Genomic DNA, 19,385 nt, shown 5'->3' with positions numbered 1-19,385 from the left:
GATTTATTTTATGCTTTCTGTGATAACCGGAAGTGGCGGTTGACAAAAATACACCTGGTTAACCCATCTTTAAACAATTGTCTATCATCCATACAAGTTTCCTGTTTACTTATACATGTAGTTTCTGAGATCTCATGAAAATTCACCTGATAATTTTATATGTCATCGGAATTTGATTTATTTTGTTTATTTAAAGAGGTGGTATTGCTGAAAAAACATGTGTGAATACATTTAACTTCAGATATACCATTGTATCGTTAGGAAATAAGAAATTACGTTTATTATTATAGCTGAAATACATAAAAATCCCTTTAACATACCTAATTAACGTAATTATGAGCTTCCGGAAATTTAAGGGTCGAACAAACCGGAATAATGTTATATCGTTTATTTGTATCACGTGGACTTTGATTGACAGTAATTGACACGTGCTGAAAACTACAAGATATCCCTCCGACTACGGTCATCATGGTATACGAGGTTAAAGAGACTCTCTAAACGGAACACATCATCACTTTCTCGATAATTTATTGATGTTTTACCAATTTCGGTTCATTTTAAAATGAACAGACCTAAATATGTCAAATAACCCCTCAATGGGCCTCATTTACAAAATGAATTTAGGTTATGATAAACACGCAAAATACATTCTTTCAAATAATAATTGTGGTTATTTTAGAAACTTTGAGCAAAAATTTCCTGTGAGAAGTAGAAATGACATATTTTTATCAACAAACAGGCCAGGAGAATCTTCGCGAGCCCTGCATGTGTTTTGTTAACAGTAAATACGCATGCGTATTAGTATAGAAGGTTGAACCCCCTAACACTTTGCGATGTAATTATGTAAAGGTTATACGTTATTATTATTTTTAATGAAGTAATTAGAATTATTATATGTAGAACATTGTAATTTTCTAAAAGTTTATACATTCTTGAGTAGTACAAAATACTGAGCCCGATCGGAAAATTTTTTCAAGTCGCTTTTTTGATAAGATGTGTCGTACTGTCTCTTTAACATTGCATAAATGACATATGTAAGGATTTACTGAAACATTCGTTCCATGTAAAATATTGAATAAAAACATCAATTTTTAAAGTACTTCCTGTTATGTCTGGAAGCCAGGACTAATGAAACGAAATAGGTTAAACGTTTACATACAAAGGTCTATCATCCCACACAGTTTTCATTTTCAAGTGTTAACCGTTTCTGAGATCTCGTCGAGACAAATTTTTATTGTCATGGGACCGGAAAAAGACAAACGGAAATGTTGATTGAAAATCTTGTACATTTACTAAAGTACTTCTTCGTTTTTTAGGCTAAGTAAAACAAAAAAACCCACATAATATATAAAATACATGATTGTTTTAAACGCTTTCGGTGAAAACCGGAGGGGACGGTTGACACTGTTGAGCATATTGTCACACAAATGTCCTTGTTTCGAACGTTTTGTTTCTTGATCAATTACAGTTTCTGTGATCTCGCGAGAACTACTACGTTAGGAAAGTACTGACAATCCAATTTTTGTACCTATAAACTTAGACATTAACTGACAATACTGATGAACTTAGAGAGACGGTACTGATAAGCTTTTTTAAGTACTGATACATTTAGAAATTACTGAAAAACTTTGATATTTACTGATACATTTTACTGATGGTACTGAAAAGCTTAGAGAAGTACTGACAAGTACTAAAAAGTACTGATACAATTTTTGTCCCCCTATAACTGAACCAAAAAGGTGTAAACTAGTATGTTTTTGTTTAACTCTTAAAATACTTTTAGTTCTTAGATTATTCTTATTTTGAATATGTTTAGAATGTTTTCCGATCAAATTTACACGACATTCAATTTTTAGTCATGCCGTCATCAATGTTTAAATCAGCGAAATGCTGTCTAATTTGTGACAAAAAATTGTCTCTAGTATTTTTCATTTGTTTTGGGTCAACGTTTCCTTGCTTAAATATTTGGAGATGTACATAATAACTAAGATTTGTGATTGCACAAAATTACATTTAACTCTGATTCCATATGTTTTTTACACCCCCGCGAAAGCTTCGAGGTATTATCATGCTCTTTCATCCCTTAAAATTTCAGAAAGATGTATTCAGTCATCTCTGGAAAACTTGCCGACCACAAAAAAAAACAAAAAAAAAAAAAAAAAAAAACACCACTACAATCACAATAAGGAAAGGGAAGACCTTAATTAGATCAATCCTTTACCTGACAAAAATATCTTTCAGAGGTCAGATAAATCGACATTAGCATCAACGTTTTGATGAGTCAAAACACTTGAAGAACTGGGTTAGCACGCTTGCTCTATCTTAAGTCTCTAAAAAAAAAACCGATGATTACTTATTGGAAAAAGATATTTTACAAGCGTAGGATGCAAAAATACACATTAGTCACAATAAAAATAATCAGTTGAAATTTACATACCATTCAAAATATAGAAAAACGTTTCGAATCTTGGAAGAAAGGAAAAGTGTGCATCGTCAGCTGGGTATATCCCTTTAACTATTTTTAGAATCGGCAGGACAATAAAGTGGTGCATTTAAGCAAAATAGTTCCTATACTTGCAGAGTGTATATACATTTTTTGGGAATTTTTAGATTAGAATGCTTGACAAATGTCAGAAAAGAGGATTTGTATTTTTAAAATCAAGTGTTAAAATTGAATTATTATTTAAAGGGAAAAAGTTGAAATGGTTTGACGTACACCCTTTCCAAAACTGTGAAATTCCCTACTTTTACTTTAATTTTCAGAGTTTTTTAAATACAAACGCATTTTGTCGGAAAAGGAATCTGACTTCTCAACACGAAAATTTAACAGGAAAGAGACAATTGATGAGCTGTCATCTAAGAGGTCCGTCGTTGCTGAAAATTAGGGCCAGAACCCTAAAGTTAACTTTACCACTTCTGGAAAATGCATAGGTGGACTTAACCCAACGCAATAGATAAATCTCAGCTGATTGATAATGGTTCAATATTTTAAATGCTCGATCCCTAACATAATCAAGTTGAAAGTAGTATATATAGCTTTATTGAACAAACGAGATAGAATAAAACGGATACTGAAATTGGAAAACAACTCGAAGGCGGCGTAGATGTAATGATATTGAAATTAATAGAAAATAAATATAAATAGATATAATCAATGACAAAACGCACAAACTAAGTTTATTATCTAGTAATCAAAAAATAACAGTTAACATTACTATGTTCTCATAGTTTATACACTAGGCAGCACGTAGTGTTTCATTATTCTGCATATTAAACTAATTTTATTTCACAAAGATATGCTGACAACGAAATCCTCAAAGTCCATAACGTATCATAATAGCTTTACTACTTGAATCTGACAATCATGTGACAGTGGTAAAATGACATGTTGTGACTCTGTGACACATGCATCTGCTAAATATGTTTGCAGTTTCTGTAAAACAATCAAAGTACTGAGAGTACTGAAAGACGGGGTCTTGAAAGTGAATTTGTCCTGGATTTCCTTGAATATGCTTCCAAAATTTATGAGTTTGAATTATTTGTTACAATCAATGTTAATTCGGCTTTTTGCAATAGTCTGATACTTTATCTAAATTTTACTCTATCCCGGCCTTCATAATTGTACAAAATTGACACAACGGTATATTATAAAAATAAGACCCCAAGGAAAATTATTAAAAATTACCACTAACCGGGAAAATCAAACAATTGTATCAAAGTAGATAATTTTAATAATTAGATTTATTCAATTTTGTGATCCAAGGGAAAATCCACAAGTCGGACGGTATCTGTAATAAAAGTTTTATGAAAACCCCGTAAACTCTAAAACTGCTGAATTAACAAACAATTGAACATTTGTATACCGATAACAAACACAGGCACCTGACGTCAGACATATTTTTACTACAATAAGATTCCAAGAACTTTGACAAAATTTTGCGATTCATGCAAATTTGATAGGTAATAATAAATCCGTTCGCCACTTGCTACTTTTTTGTGTAAACTCGTGCATCACCTACACGAATTACGGTACAGCCGTTCCTTTCATTAAAAATCATACTCCGAAAATCAGAGACATAAGTTTGAGAACTACAAGTGCAACAGCAATCGTGTATAAGTCATTAAATGTGAACTTGATAGTGAACATGAACATGAACCTGTAAATATTTTAAGCATGTTTTATTTATGAAATATTTACAAGAACTATTAAGTTTTTAAATTACTTTTTTAAAACTTACTGACTTTTCACAAAGTAATGGTAATGCATTACTTTACTCATGTAATGGTAATGTAATGCATTACTTCAAGAAAATTAAGTAATGGTAATGGTAATTTAATGCCCCAATTCATAAAGTAATGGTAATGTAATGCATTATTTTACAATGCATGATTCCAACTAAGCCCGAAAACATAAACATTAACATTTAACTTGGTTCTTCAATTGATAAGATGGTATATATAAATATCATATTTTGGTCAATAAACCTAAACTTTTTTTCTTTTCTAAATAGAATTTTGTTTATACACAGAGGACTTAAAAAGATTTAATGCGTGTTTTTATAATACATATTTACTGAAATGCATGAAAACTTTCTGCACTATTTTCTTACGCATAGACTCAATTCATGTGTTCTACGTGTGCCTTCCGGTTTGAGACTTCGGCTGACAGTAAACCAATAGACGGGGTCACGTGACCCTGTCTAAAAATTGAACCTATCTAGATATGAGTGCGTGGTATGAACTATGTTAGTTGATGTTATGACATAGAGTTATGAATAACACAGATTGTAAAAATTTATAGTGACCATGTAACTTGGATTCCAAGATCCTCAATTTTTTTAAATGTATGCTAATTTTGATAAATTTAAGCGTGGATATAAATCAGAAGTATCCATCAGTGCTTAACTATTACGAGAAAAAAGCGATTTGTTGATATTTTCTACATAAAAACGACACTGAAAAAGGGCCCATTCTCTATAGCTAAAGTGCACTTGTCCTTTATTAGTACCCTATTTATTTTATACATCTGATATCGTCCAATATCAAATATCAATGCATTATAATTAAACTGCAAAATTATTAAAAAATTACGTGGTATAGTTTTATGTTTATGTCTTTTATGAACTACATGTAAATAACACCACTTGTCTATGAGTTTAGAGACCCTCGTACAGGCGCACTTTAAAAATAGGTCGCTTGGTCAGATCATCTAAAAACCTTGCTGTATGATCCCAGAAAAATGTCTGCGAAAGAAAAAAAAGTACTTTCGTTTTCAACCATTTTAGATTAAAATTAAATGGTAATATATTAACAAATGAATATATTATTGTTGATTACTACATTGATCATCACAACATAATTGACTTATCAAAATAGTCTACCATCATTAATAAATTCTATAAATCATACTAAAGCTTTCTAGTTATGTTACTGTTGAAATGCTCCTTTCATTACGGAAAGCAAAGAATGTTTTGTGTAAAAAAAAATATCAGTATATCATCATATGTTAGAGTATATATATATATATATATATATATATATATATGTTTAAATCTCTTTACTTGACTCTCATTTGCACACGGTACTAGATCACGCCGCAATGACGAATTCAGAACGGATTAAGTACTTAAGACACTCATATCCGCTGTTTTGTCCAGCTTTCACTTTTTTGTTGTTGTTGAAGTAAACAACATTGTCAATGTGTTGAGTTTGTCATATATGACATTTTATGTAGATTAAATAGTTTAACATGGATGATTCACTTTGTTCGACAATTAACAGAGGTTTTGAGAAAAGTAGATTGGTTACGGTTATCAGACTTTGCTTTAGGGTTAAGAAGCAGTCTTATACTCAAGTCAGACTTTGTACGCTGTCATATTGTTTTGTGATTAAAACACCGAAAAAAGAAATATTATTAATATGTGTTTCTATACTATGCTGATAGCTACAATTTTAAGCGTATTTTAATGATTTATTAGAATTTTATGAATATTTGAAATTGGGACTTGAATCTAAAGATGCTTTATGATCCCAAGGCATATTCTGATATAAAACTTTTAATTAAAGTGTGAACAAAAAAGTAAATATGTTAAATATGTTTACTCAGAATGAAAAAAAAATCCACTGATGATAATGAAAAACCGTCTATTGTATGTTATTGACCTTTGATTGTAGTGTTGTTTCTCACTTTCAAAAAAGTAGGTCAATGACCTACTTTTTGAGTTAATGGCCATTGAATATTTTTTGAAAAATCAAAAAAATTCCCGTAAAATTTTACACTATAATTGAAATTTTCTTAATTGTTAAAATATTACAAATAATAAAACACTTTAAAAAATAAAATACAGTTAATGAATGGTAGTGGCACTAAATAGATACAATGCATGAAGATTTCAGCAACACTTTTTAAAATAATCTAGTCTGAAAATCCTCTATCAGTTTTCAAATTCCTACCCATTATAGATCCGATTTTAAAAAAATTGAATGATGATAATACAAAAACATTTATAGTATTGAACTTATATTGACCTTTTTCTATTGGCATAAAATTTATATGAGGTCAATTATCAAAATTTTGAGATATGGTGTTTTTTTCGTTTTTAAGCATTTTTCAATATTCGTGAAAGTCGTGTCATTAAGATTATTTTAATGAAAAAGTGAGGTTAAAACTAACAGAAAATATGCAAAATTATATATACTAAAATATAAAATCTTAACTTTCAATATTAGAGTACTACCAAAAAATTTAGCGGAAAACAAAATCTGCAAAATTTAGTCCGAATTTCCTCTGTTTGGCTAAAAGTCTATTTTTGTTTGAGCCTAATTTCATAATATAGTAAAAATATCGATAGTTTTATCAATAATAATTCATTTCATAAATATTTTTTGTGTTTACAACAAATTTTACTCATTAAATTGAATTTTATAACAATCCGAATTTGCACAGGGCGAAAAACAATCTTTAAGCAAGTCCTTAAAGCCCCAGTTTTTCTCCCATGGGAGAAACTTTTTTCATCAGGGTCTGCTGTCAACAAAAGGTTACAATCCAGTCAGATTTATGACTCTGCAGTGATGCTCTGCCTAAAAAGCTACAGCATTACTGAATGAAATAACAAGAATGTGTTGAAATTTATTCCCACTTGTGTCCAAGGTAAGGAACACTAAGTGGGTTTGGATACCTTGACCATACTAATTTTAAAACAACCTTGTCCACAAAACCTTCAAGATATTGAAGATGTGGAATGGTTCAGACTCGGACTCTGAGAGTGATAATGGTGACTGAATATTATGTAAATATGGTTTATTTGCTGGGATAAATAATTGCTACTGTTAATTTATTGTATTAATTTGATAAATTTTACATAAAAAGCTAGCAATTGGTGTTTATCAATGAAAGTCAGTGATATAACAGCAGTGCTGTGCTGACGGCTCTGCAACTCAGCTGCTCTATATACAGCTGAATCTAATGCTAGGTGACAGATTCTGATAACAAACCAATTAAATTGAGTTTAAAACAAGCAGTGTGTGTCATACAGTGGCTGCATTAAATTCCCCCGAACTTGGGGCTTTAAAGGTGGCTTAATGGTGGCGTAAAGGTGGCTTAAAGGATATACAATCTTTGAGCCACCTTTAAGTCACATTTAAGCTGAGCTTATAGGTCCTTAATGTCCAAACTTCTTTAAGTCACCTTTAAGCCATCTTTAAGCTACCTTTAAGCATCTTTAAGTGGTATTTACGCTCCCTTTAAGTTGTCTTTAAACCATCTTTAAGTTCCCCTTAAGTCAAGTTTGATCAAACTGAACAATAAAAACATATATTAAATGCAAAAGCTCTTTTATAGGGAGGGGAGGGAGTGATCCGAGTGATGATATAATTTCCAAGGAAGGGGGGGGGGGTGTTCCAGGCGGTTTTAATTGTCGCGCCATTAAACACATGTCGCTATCATCAACAACGCTCCGATGGACACAGATTGCCGTTATAAAATTCTTTATAATTTTTTTTTGGTTTCAAAATTATTTAAAATTATTGAAGGGGTGAGCGCAGTCCGTGTATCATGTTTGTCTCCTACTATAAATTAATCGATGAAATCTCTCTCTCTCTCTCTCTCTCTCTCTCTCTCTCTCTCTCTCTCTCTCTCTCTCTCTCTCTCTCTCTCTCTTAATGCATCCGGTTATTAAACAAAATAAAGATAATGAACCAAAACTGCATGATTTAATTTAATAATCGGTTGAAGGTATGTATTTTTTTTTCAATTTTAATTATTTCTAGGTCTAATTCTAGATCTGCTAGATACATGTTAAAAAGATGAAAAGACTCTCAACTGCCTTTGTTATATCGGGCAGGATATTACTGCTTTGTTTGTCTAGACATAGTTTTGTTCGTTTGTGTATATCTAATTAGAGTCTATTGTTTGTCCAACTTAAGAAAACCCCTGGAACTAACACAGAATATACAAGATATACACAACAGCTGTGTCGTGTGCCCAGGTGCAAGTCAGGGTTTCTATAGGCGTTGAAATCTAAGTATGTACGTGTATACGATAAGTCTAGTGAATAAAAGTTTATTTACATTTGTAATTCACTTTCAAAGTATAATTTCCTTACTCTGGGTTTTAAAAATGTTAGGTCTACAAATTGAAGATACATGTGTGTAAGAGTAAATCTAGAGGCTAACTAATTCCTGTACTGGTGATCATAAATAGGGGTTAATTGTTTAAATGTATGTATAAGAGTAAACATGTCACATTCCCGGCCTGGTACATCATACAATTGTATGTACAAGTATATGTATACATCATTTGCAATTGCCACATGCAGTAAATACGTCACCCGTAATTGGTAATATTGTTTGTTATACTATAGAATTGATAGTCTAAAAATCATCTATACAATTAAAGGAACGGCGCCGTGATCATGAAAACCGGGAAAATTGCGTAGAACTAATACCCTAATAGTTTCAATGCATTTAATAAAAAAAATGATTTCATCTTCTTCCTTGCATTTCATTTAGCTATGAATTATTTATCTACTAAGTAAGCCTAGCGGTTTCCATTAAGGTATAATATTTTATTATCACTGAAGACCAATTTACGTATTTCATTCTAAATATATGCATGCATGTAATTTATAAATTAGATATGATTGGTTGTTACAATTTGAATGGAAGTCAAAGTCTTTTCAAGTAAAAAATACACATTGAATACATTGATTCAATATCCACTGATATATAGGATATAAAAACCTCCTTTATATGTAAGTTGCCGTGGCGCAGAAGAAGTGAGGTGATGCTGATAAGCGAAGGGTCCCGGGTTCGATCCTCGTCTTGGGCGTTTTGATTATTTTTTTTTTCATTTTATTTTCTAGAACAAAAACCGTTTTTCATACCTTTTCTATCATTATCATATAGTTAATATGATTTGTTGGTAAATTAAGCACAGTATTGAATTAAAAGATTTTTAATGGCTTAAAGGTAGCTTAAAGGTAGCTTAAAGGTGGCTTAAAGAAGTTTGGACATTAAGGACTTATAAGTTGTCCTTAAAGGTGGCTTAAAGGTGGCTTAAAGATAGTCTTTAAGCTGCCTTTAAGCCATCTTAACGCTTTCTTTAAGTCATCTTTAAGCAACACATATAGCTTAAAGGTGGCTTAAAGATCGTCTTTAAGCTACCTTTAAGCATCTTTAAGCTATCTTTAAGGAGAACTTAAAAATGGTCATTCATCCTGTGTTGAGAACTCAAACCATGAGTAAACAACACCCTTAAGTTAGATATTTACAAGTGTAATGCGTAAATATTATTTTAAATAAAGATGATCCTTTTCTACTTTATAATATTGTTTGCCGCGGAAGTGGATTTTACCTGTGCACTCGTTAAAAAGGCTTAGTGCTTGATAAATTAGCCATCAGATTTTGCTAAATTTTTAGTAACGATCTTTTAATCCAGAAACTACTCTCTTGTAAAGAAAAAATCATACAACGATGTAAAAGATTCTAACATTTTCTTTATCCTTATACAGAGCTCTAAATCTCAATGCGAATCATATAGTCTAAAAATGGCGACGACAAGTAGATAGAAGTAAATAAACCCGCATTATGAAATCTCCAGATATCAAATAAGATTGATCTCTGTTGACAGCATGATTAAATGTGTTAAAGTATGTCCGCAACTTTACCTAAATGAATGGAATTGAAATATGTTCATTGATAATAAAAAACAAAAGATGGACCCTTCTGTAAAGGCGCAATTCAAAGTACTGTGGTTTCATCAATATTCGTTGAATACCAATTTTCGTGGATTTCGTTGTTAAGTTGATCCACGAAATTAAATGTTCATTGAAGTTCGATTTCAACTAACATTTTGTATTGATAGGATCATTGGCCACGAAATTACGTATTCTCGAAACTGTGGTTTTCAGAAAATCCACGAAAATTGATACCCACGAAAATTAATGAAACCACAGTAGCAGGTAATTAATTGTAAGGCTTGAAAAAGGCAAATTTCATTGCTTGAGAAAAACTAAGTTTTACAAAATCTTCCCTATCATGTATATTTGGTTAAATTTACTCATAAAAAAGTTTTCTTTCTATTTACTTTACGATGTAAAAGTGACCTTTAATAAGACGGTAATACTATTCAATATATTTTTTAACCTTTAAGGTAAAGGAACGTGTTCTAAAATATGATTTCTTGCTTTTACATTAATAGTAAATGTATTAAATAGTATTTTCAACTTGGAAAACAAATTGTGATAAAATGTTTTAGCTTAACTAGATACAAAATTTCTTAAAGTATGATATTTTAACTTTGCGGAAAAAAAAGATATTCTTAAATATGATCTTTAAAATTTAATTTAAACATATTTGACAGAGATGGGTCATCATAAACGAGCATTATCCTTCTAATAACTTTATGTTAACTACTGTACGCACGAAACACAGATTGATTTAGAAATAAATATTATGGTGGTACATGTAACAATACATCAGCTTAAGGACACAACACGCACGCTTTGTGATAATCAGTACATCTACCGTCTTAGTAAATTACAAGATAAAAGTGATATTTTTTATTATCATCACAATTGTATATCAAGCTTCGTTTTTATTTCATGATATAAGAAAACGAAGGGAAAAGGTCAAATGTTATATAGAGGAAAATGTTTGACTGTATCCAACTAATCAGATAAGTGACATGTTCACATATTTTGAGGAGCATGTTTAAAATAAGAAATATGTTAGTACTTCGTCTTAAAAGTTAATATATTAATTCGTGAAGTTAAGCAATGTGTCGCGTTCTAATTGTAAGTCAATTTATGTTTGAATTGCATTTTTTCTCCTGAAAATGTAGAACTAAGCTACCGATGCATTTTATCATCAATTGATTTAGGATGAAACATGTTTTTGCTCTGTAATAACTTCTGTAAAAATTAGGTGTTTCCACGTCTGGTAAAAGACCTCTTGATTTCTTTAATTTATGTTTATTCTTTTTTCATTTTTTTCTCTGGATGACTTTTTAATATTAAATTTACCCAAACAATTAAAATTTTATGTAATTGGTCATTAAATGGTATGGTTCATGTACCAAATGATCTTTTGTCTGCAACCTTCCAGAACTTGGAGAATTATTGAAATAAAAAAGGAAATGCTTGTTTCTATTATCGCTACTTCTCTGAAACCATTAGAAATAAAGATTTGGAACTTTTTTAAGTTTAAATGTTTTAAGTTGACTAAGAGGCTTGTTCAATAAATTTACACTTAAAGGACTTTAAGCAATTATTGACCTTTAATGTATTTAAATGTCGATAAAAACACTTCTAACTTTTTTTTTGCGTCCTAGAGACTTCAAACCCCTTGGGATAGGAGCGTATTCTTTTACCGAACGAAATGACTTAAAAGTGAAAGGTCAAGATCATTTTAAAATACGTTAAAAAATAAATGTTGAACATATCTCTTTTGTTTAAGGTTGTATTTACATTACTTACATTAAGTTATTATGTTACTTTTTTTAAAGCAAAAATGTTCTCCTTACGTACATGTAGCCATCTTATGATTTAAATGTTACAAAGAATTACAATCATTCTATATCAACAAAGCAATCACGTGATCACTTCATGCCGGGGAGACCGAGCTTAGAGTCTTTCCTTCCTTTATGAAAAACCAAAAAAAAAAAAAAACCCTGGTTCATCTGTTCACTATATCGCTGAACAGAAAATTAAGCAAAAATCAAGAGTCCACTCATTTCGCAAACATAACAATAAAGTCTCTTTATGTTATCATTTAAAAATAAATGATACCACAAACAAGTATTTAGTAATAAATGGGGGAAAATAGCAGTCTGAGTCACTATGTGTCCATATTTATTTACACAAGGGGGTATAAGTGGGGAAAAAATTCCCTGCTTTCTTTCATAAACCAATAACCATTGTTATACAATATGATTCACTATTTTGAAGTCAAAGAAAATAGAATAGATTCACAACAATGTAGCATGCAATCATAAAAGAGTCCTTATGCAACCATTTTGTGGTGTACTCTTGGTTTTTTTTTTTTGGTTTTTTTTTTTGCCGTTTCCGTAAAAATAAATGAAGCTTGTTTCGATATGTTCACATTATATAAATATGTAAGTGGATGCCCTAATATATAGTACTGATCAACAATGTTAAAATAATTAATATAGTTGTTTAAGGTCCAAACTAGATGCATAGACGAACAAGAAACTGCATTTGATCAACTTTTCTATGCAATTCGCTGCAGCAGAAATGACGTGGACCTGTGTACCCATTAGATCAATGACTCCAGAGCTTAAATAATTTATTTAAAGAACATAACAATGTCATCTGGTTTTAATAGAGATATAAAAACTTCATATGGACTCATTTTCCCCTAATATTGAATATGGGTAGTGTATGTTATTCCGATCATAGGCGATACTTTTATTTCTGCGGATTGATAATTAAATAATCTGAATGGTATTTTCAATGCAGACACCTTTCAGTTTGTGATTCAGACCTTTCTTTGTGGTCAGTGATCTTCAAAAAACCACATTTCAAAAGCTTATCAGACAGGGCAATTACTGTTGGTTTCATTAATATTCGTGGGTATCAATTTTTGTGGATCAAGTGAAAATCACAGTTTCAAGGATATGTAAATTCTTGGCCAATGACATAATCAATAAAAAATATTAATAGAAAGCATTCTTCAATCAACATTTAATTTTGTGGATTATTTGAACAATGAAATCCACGAAAACTGGGATTCAACTAATATGGATGAAATCACAATAAAAGTTGTTTTAACGGTTTACATAATTAGCACCCACTCATTTCCTTTCACATTCATGATTTAAGTCTCGGACCTTAATTGTCTCCCTTTTACACGTCATGTAAATTGTTCCGATTTTAATGTCTCGCAAATTTAATTTGTAATGAAATTTGTTAAACCATACAGTATTTATAATATATACAACTAACCATATACTGATTTTTTAACCAGCTACAATCGTTCTACCCAAAAGTGCCATCCCTTGTCATTACATATATAAACGTTATACATACTTTTCTTTTTCTTCATACATATATCAATCAATATTCATTTGTTGATCTGATAAACAGTGATGAATGCTCCTCATATACTAATAAGTCATTGCAAAAGTTTAATTTGTTTTTTTTTTCTTAAATTGGATATTGACAGTCTGCCTTAATTTCATCCGTTAATTACACTATTATATATATTTTAATTTCAGATACTTACATTAGGTTTTGATGTTACTTTTTCTTCAAGGAAAGAACCAAGCTCCCCTTTCGTAGCCATTTTGTGGTTTAAATGTTACGAGGAGCTACAGTCACTCCGTATCAACACAATAATCACGTGTTCACTTCATGCCGGGAAAACCGAGTTTACGACCTTCATTCCACTTATAGAACTTAAAAATACTGCTTTATCTGTTCACTATATTTCTGAACAGAAAATCTATATAAAAAAATCAAGATTCAGGTTAATATCCTTTGATTTTGCAGAGAAAACACTAAAGTGTCATTTTGTCATTATATTAAAATAACATGACACCAAGAACAAATGTTTAGTAATATATGGGGAATAATAGCAATCTGAGTTAATCTTTGTCTTACAAAAGTCAGCATCAATAGGTCAAAAAACAAGCATTCCTTGATTTCATTCATAAACCAATTACCATTGTTTAGGTAAATACATGTATAAGTAATTGCACCATTTTAAAGTCAAAGAAAGAAGATATAAATTGTAAAATAGATTCCCAACAATGTAACTGCAATCATTTCATAGTGTTTATGCGACCTTTTAGTGACATATTCATGTAAAATATCATTGCAGTTTCTGTAAAAATCAAGGTAACATATTTAGATATGTGCACGTTCTATGAGTATTTTAGTATACATAAATGAATCACACTGTAAAAAAACTGATAATATATATATTTTAAGATCGAAACTTAATGCATAGATATTATGTGTATTTTCTTCCAAACAAGGAGTGCATTTAATTAACTCATCTATGCAATTGGCTGCTGCAGATGTGAAGTGGAATTGTGTGCCCATTAGGTCATTGACACCAAAGCTTAAAGACATTATTTGAAGAATCGACACAATGATGACTGGTATTAAAGGGACATGGTCACGATATTTGTCATTTTTTTCTGATTTATTTATTTAGTATGTATTTAGAAATTTATTTCAAATGATCAAATGAAATTTGAGATTCAGTCGTAAAGTTATAAGCAAAATACAGGGCTCACAATTCCTTGTGTAAACAAAGTTCGTGCCCCGTTTTGGTTTACATAAGTTCAGTATAACAGAAAAAATCTTTTTTAAGCTGATTTATCTTTTTTTTTTATTCATTTTAAGCATAAAGAAACAGTTTCTCTGACGTTTAACTCATTCATTTTAAGGTCTAAAACTGGAATTTTTACTTCAACATTCAAAATGTAAACAAAAGCGTTGTTTACATAGCTAGGAATTTTATGTAACTCGCTCATAATTCTAATTAATGGCACTCAAATTTTGGTTGCAATAATTTGTATAAGAACTCATCATTTTTTATAATATTAAATATGGGTAGCTAGTGTATGCTAATCCGATCATTGGCACGACTTTCATTTATGTGGACTATTTATAATACAATAATCTGATTGGTTCTGGTATTTTAAATGCAGACACCTTTTAAAGTATAGGATCCGTGATTTTTTCGAGTCGTGAAAATCCGCGCTCAGTTACCATTCTGCTAAAAAGCGTTTCATTTGTGTCAGTTGGGGTCTTGATGTGCGGTTATATTTACACTGTAAAAATTGAATATCTTATATATGTGCAAATATATAATCTACCTAACAAGGAATGCATTGAATCAACCCCTCTATGCCAAAGGCTACTGCAGAAGTGATATGGACCTTTGTTACTGATAAGACTAATGATTCCACAGCTTCAAAACATAATGTGAAGAAAAGGTACAATGTTCACAAGTATTAATTGAAAACATGATTAAAGATAGAAAAACTTGCAATAGTACTCATTTTTCACATATTGAAAATATGGGTAGAGAACGTTTTTCCGATTGTAGGTGAAACCTTCATTTCGGCAAATTATCCAATCATCCCAAAATACTTAATGGCTCTGGTATTTTGAATGCACACACTCTTAATAATATAGATCACGTGAAGACTTTATGTCGGAAAAGTCGTTCACAGTGATTCTTGAAAAATGATTCTGATAAAAAAAACCCGGTGCTATTGACGACCGTTCGAGATTGAAATGGAATAATTTTATTTAACCCCCCCCCCCCCGATATATTGATGATGATAACCACACCCAAAACAACCTAGAAAAAAAATCATTGAACCTTTAATAATTATAGAGCTCTTTTATAGTGTTGATGTTACTGTTGAGACGCTTCTTTTACAAAAGTTTACATTGCACATAATTTAAAAAACAAAAACAAAAAAAAAAACAACAAAAAAAACAAAAAACCTTCGTAGATATATACGCACAATAGTTGTCTCGTTTTATCAAAGTGTTGAATTTCCTTATTCCGATTTTACTTGCACACAGTACAGGACGTCGTTTTTTAGACGAATTTAGAACGGTAAAAGTACTTCAGACACTCGTTTCCTTTTTCTCTCTCAATTAGTTTCCCCTGTTTGTCATAGTTAAATATGTTCCCTGTCCGGTTTGAATTATTGTAGGCTAAGTCTTTTGATCTCTAATTGTAAGAAATGTAAATCATAAACTTATTAACTGGCTATGAGGACGATAACAAGTTTATTGTCCCCCGGAACAGCAACTTCACGAGGCGAAGCGGAGGGAAATAAGTACCGTCGAGTATGACAAACTTACTATCGACCAATAGTCAGTAAATGGATATTTTATTATACCAAAAAGCACTTTATTTGTCGGCGATGCAGATTTTTTCGATGGTAAACAAATAAGAGTTATCGGACTTTGAGTTTAATGTAAAGACTAGGATTACAACGGAAACAATTTCATTGTTAGATAGAGTAACATGTTTTTTCGTTGTAATTTACCTAGAAAATATCCACAGGGGTTCAAGAAATAAAGTAATTAACATATGGAAATCACTTCATTTAAAAGAAAAAAAATCATTATATAGATACATATCAGAATTCATAATTGAAGGTAGCATAGTGTTGCAAGTCAATGCAGGTTTTGAATAGTTTCTGTTTGTTTTATTTATGACATTGTACCTTTATTAAGCTCTTTTCGGCGTGTAGTAGACAGTACATTTACCAAGTTGTGATGATGAAAGGATATGATTGTTTTAAAGGTACACTATGTTAAATGTATGGGTTTTATACTTTGGAGTATTTTTATTAACTTACATTGTTTGAACAAAAAAGCGTGGCAACTTGTCATCTTATCTGCCATTATTTGGTTGATAGGTCATTACAATTTAATAAATAACCTATTGAAATATTTGAGGGATGGATCGAAAGGAGAACATTAAAACTACTCATTCTAATATAGGATGTTAAACTAGTTTGTCATTGAAAAGTTGCTCATGGTCTGAGGCTTGATTAGGAACCTGACATGTATTCATTTAATGCAGCAATATATGTCCGACTGTATTCAGGACTGTATATTTCTGTTGAAACACCGTCAATTTCAAAAAGAGCAAAATTCTAAAACAAAACATTCAAATCTAGACAGTCAATGAATATTGGCGAGCTTCTAATAGCAAGTCAGAAAAGTACTCAATATTTGTTTTGATGAGCAAACTAGATATCTACATCCCACTGAGAGTCCAGGGTCTATTTTTTATCATTAATTTTTCATAACATTAAATAAAGAGACATTGGATCCAGGACAGGGTTTATGTGGTAATGGCCGTCTGGACAAGAATGAAGAATGTGGTGCTTGCTACACAGGCGACAAATGCTGTAATGAAAAGTGCGGGTTCAGGGTCAAAGTTCAAGATAAAATTCAGTGCAGGTAAGATTCATTTTACTTCACTCTGATGGGTAAAAACCATTTATTTAATGGATTTTACTTTGTTTTGCAAGTATCTTTGTTGAATGTTTGATTATCGCATGTTTATAAGAGTTATAATTTTAACGAGATGTTCTACTGACTTTTCAGCCCCATGAACTATGCTAGCTGTGGTAATGGTACTGTTGCACCGCGTGGTTATCGGTGCTTAGACCAGTTTGACGACAACTGTGCTTGCAAGGGGAAATACCATTGCAAGTATCTTTAGCAACCAAAGTCGCTCGTTTTCTTGTTTTTTTAAAATAAACTTTCTTTAAGAGGCATACATGTACTTGTATTTTATTGTGAGGAGTTAAGAAGGAGTTTTTGACAAAATTCCCTTTATAATGAAACTTTTGTAAGAAGCGCTTGTAACATAATATGCCATAGTTATTTTCAATATTCATTACATTGTCCTTGACCCTTATCAGTGGAGGCCATGCCATAAAAAATGTTCCTTTCACATGTCATTCATTCCTTCATTCAATCTACATCATGTCATTGATTTCTATCTTCATTTTACGTGCCACTGATTGCTGGTTTAGTCTTACACGTCATTGCTACCTTCATGTTACATGTCATTGATTCCCACCTTCATTTAACACTCATTGAGTCCTTCATTACAACCTTCATTTTACATGTCATTGATTTCTAGCTTCATCTTCATGTCATTAATTGCTACCTTCATTTACATGTCCTTGATTCCACTTTCATCTTCATGTCATTTATTGCTACCTTCAAATACATGTCGTTGAATGCTGCCTTCTTGTTGCATGTCATTGATTGCAACCTTCTTGTCACATGTTATTGATTGCTACCTTCATTTACATGTCGTTAATTGCCACCTTTATGTTATTTGTAATTTGTTTCTATTATCGCTAGATATGCCATCGTTTGCTACCTTCTTATATATATATGACATTGATTGCTACCTCCGTTTTTTATGTCATGGAGAGCGTTTTTAGTTTTACAATTGGTTCCTACATTTGTTTAACCTGGCATTGTAATTATTTGTTACTTTTATTACGCATATCATTGAAAGCTAGTTCGTTTATTGCAAATCTCGCTTGTAGGTATACACTTATAGCCGATATAGCATTGCGGTGAGTATGGACACTTTCTAATCAGTGTATATTTCAATTCTGATTTGCAACAAAGGTTCTGATTGGCGTATTTTTATAGACTCGTCCATTTATCAAATTCATAAGGACTGAAACGTGGGAAAAACGTAGGAGAAAGAAAACTAATAATAAAGTTGTGCTTGCAAGTTAAAATTACAGAGTTATTTGAGAACAAACGGGTCGATGTCATTGTTCATGTATAAACGATGTTAGTGGTAAAAAACCCCCCCCAAAAAACCTTTTTTTTAACAGCAGAGAAAGGCGCATATAATTTAAAGCTGCACAGATTGCTCTTCGCGCATCGAATAACGTTATCAGTTTTTGTGTAGAAATTCGTCAGAAACTGTTTAGTGAACAAATATATTTTACGTAACCATTCACAATGTACCATATGTGGAATGTCGGATGAATTAGACAAACATTTTGTTTTAAAGAGTTAAATATAAACTAAAGGCATTCATTAAAAATATAGTTTTACAGATTCAAACATTATCATAAGCACTCCTAAACTTATTTCTACATTTCAGCATAATTATACTTGTACCGTTTTAAATTTTCATTCGTGATATTATTTTAATTAGAAAATTGGTCCCAAGATATTTGTGACCAAGTAAAATCAAGAAAGACAACTCTTAAACAGGATTTATCAAACCAAGATTTTTGCAATAATTCAGTTTTTTTTTTTAATTTTACCATTTTATTCAATTTCTTTTTTTTCATCTCATTAACCAACGAATATTGTTTCTATTTTCAGATGTTTGTG

The 19,385-nt window shown here is 31.1% G+C and overlaps 1 protein-coding gene across 17 annotated transcripts in view; it reads right to left on the bottom strand.

The window, feature by feature from the left end:
• LOC128179822 (uncharacterized) overlaps positions 1-19,385 on the bottom strand; it is a 223,312-nt gene that overhangs the window by 26,990 nt on the left and 176,937 nt on the right. For 2 of the 17 annotated variants that reach the window (XM_052847456.1, XM_052847455.1), the window contains exon 1: positions 13,744-13,828. The exons of the other annotated variants lie outside the window; for them this stretch is intronic. The gene's annotated coding sequence lies outside the window, so the exon portion shown is untranslated. Of the gene's footprint in view, positions 1-13,743; positions 13,829-19,385 lie in introns of those variants that run through there. 17 annotated transcript variants of the gene reach the window in all.

Source organism: Crassostrea angulata, chromosome 4 (assembly GCF_025612915.1).
Source record: "Crassostrea angulata isolate pt1a10 chromosome 4, ASM2561291v2, whole genome shotgun sequence".
Taxonomy (NCBI): Eukaryota; Metazoa; Mollusca; class Bivalvia; order Ostreida; family Ostreidae; genus Magallana; species Magallana angulata.
This window is presented reverse-complemented; position numbering and strand designations above follow the sequence as displayed.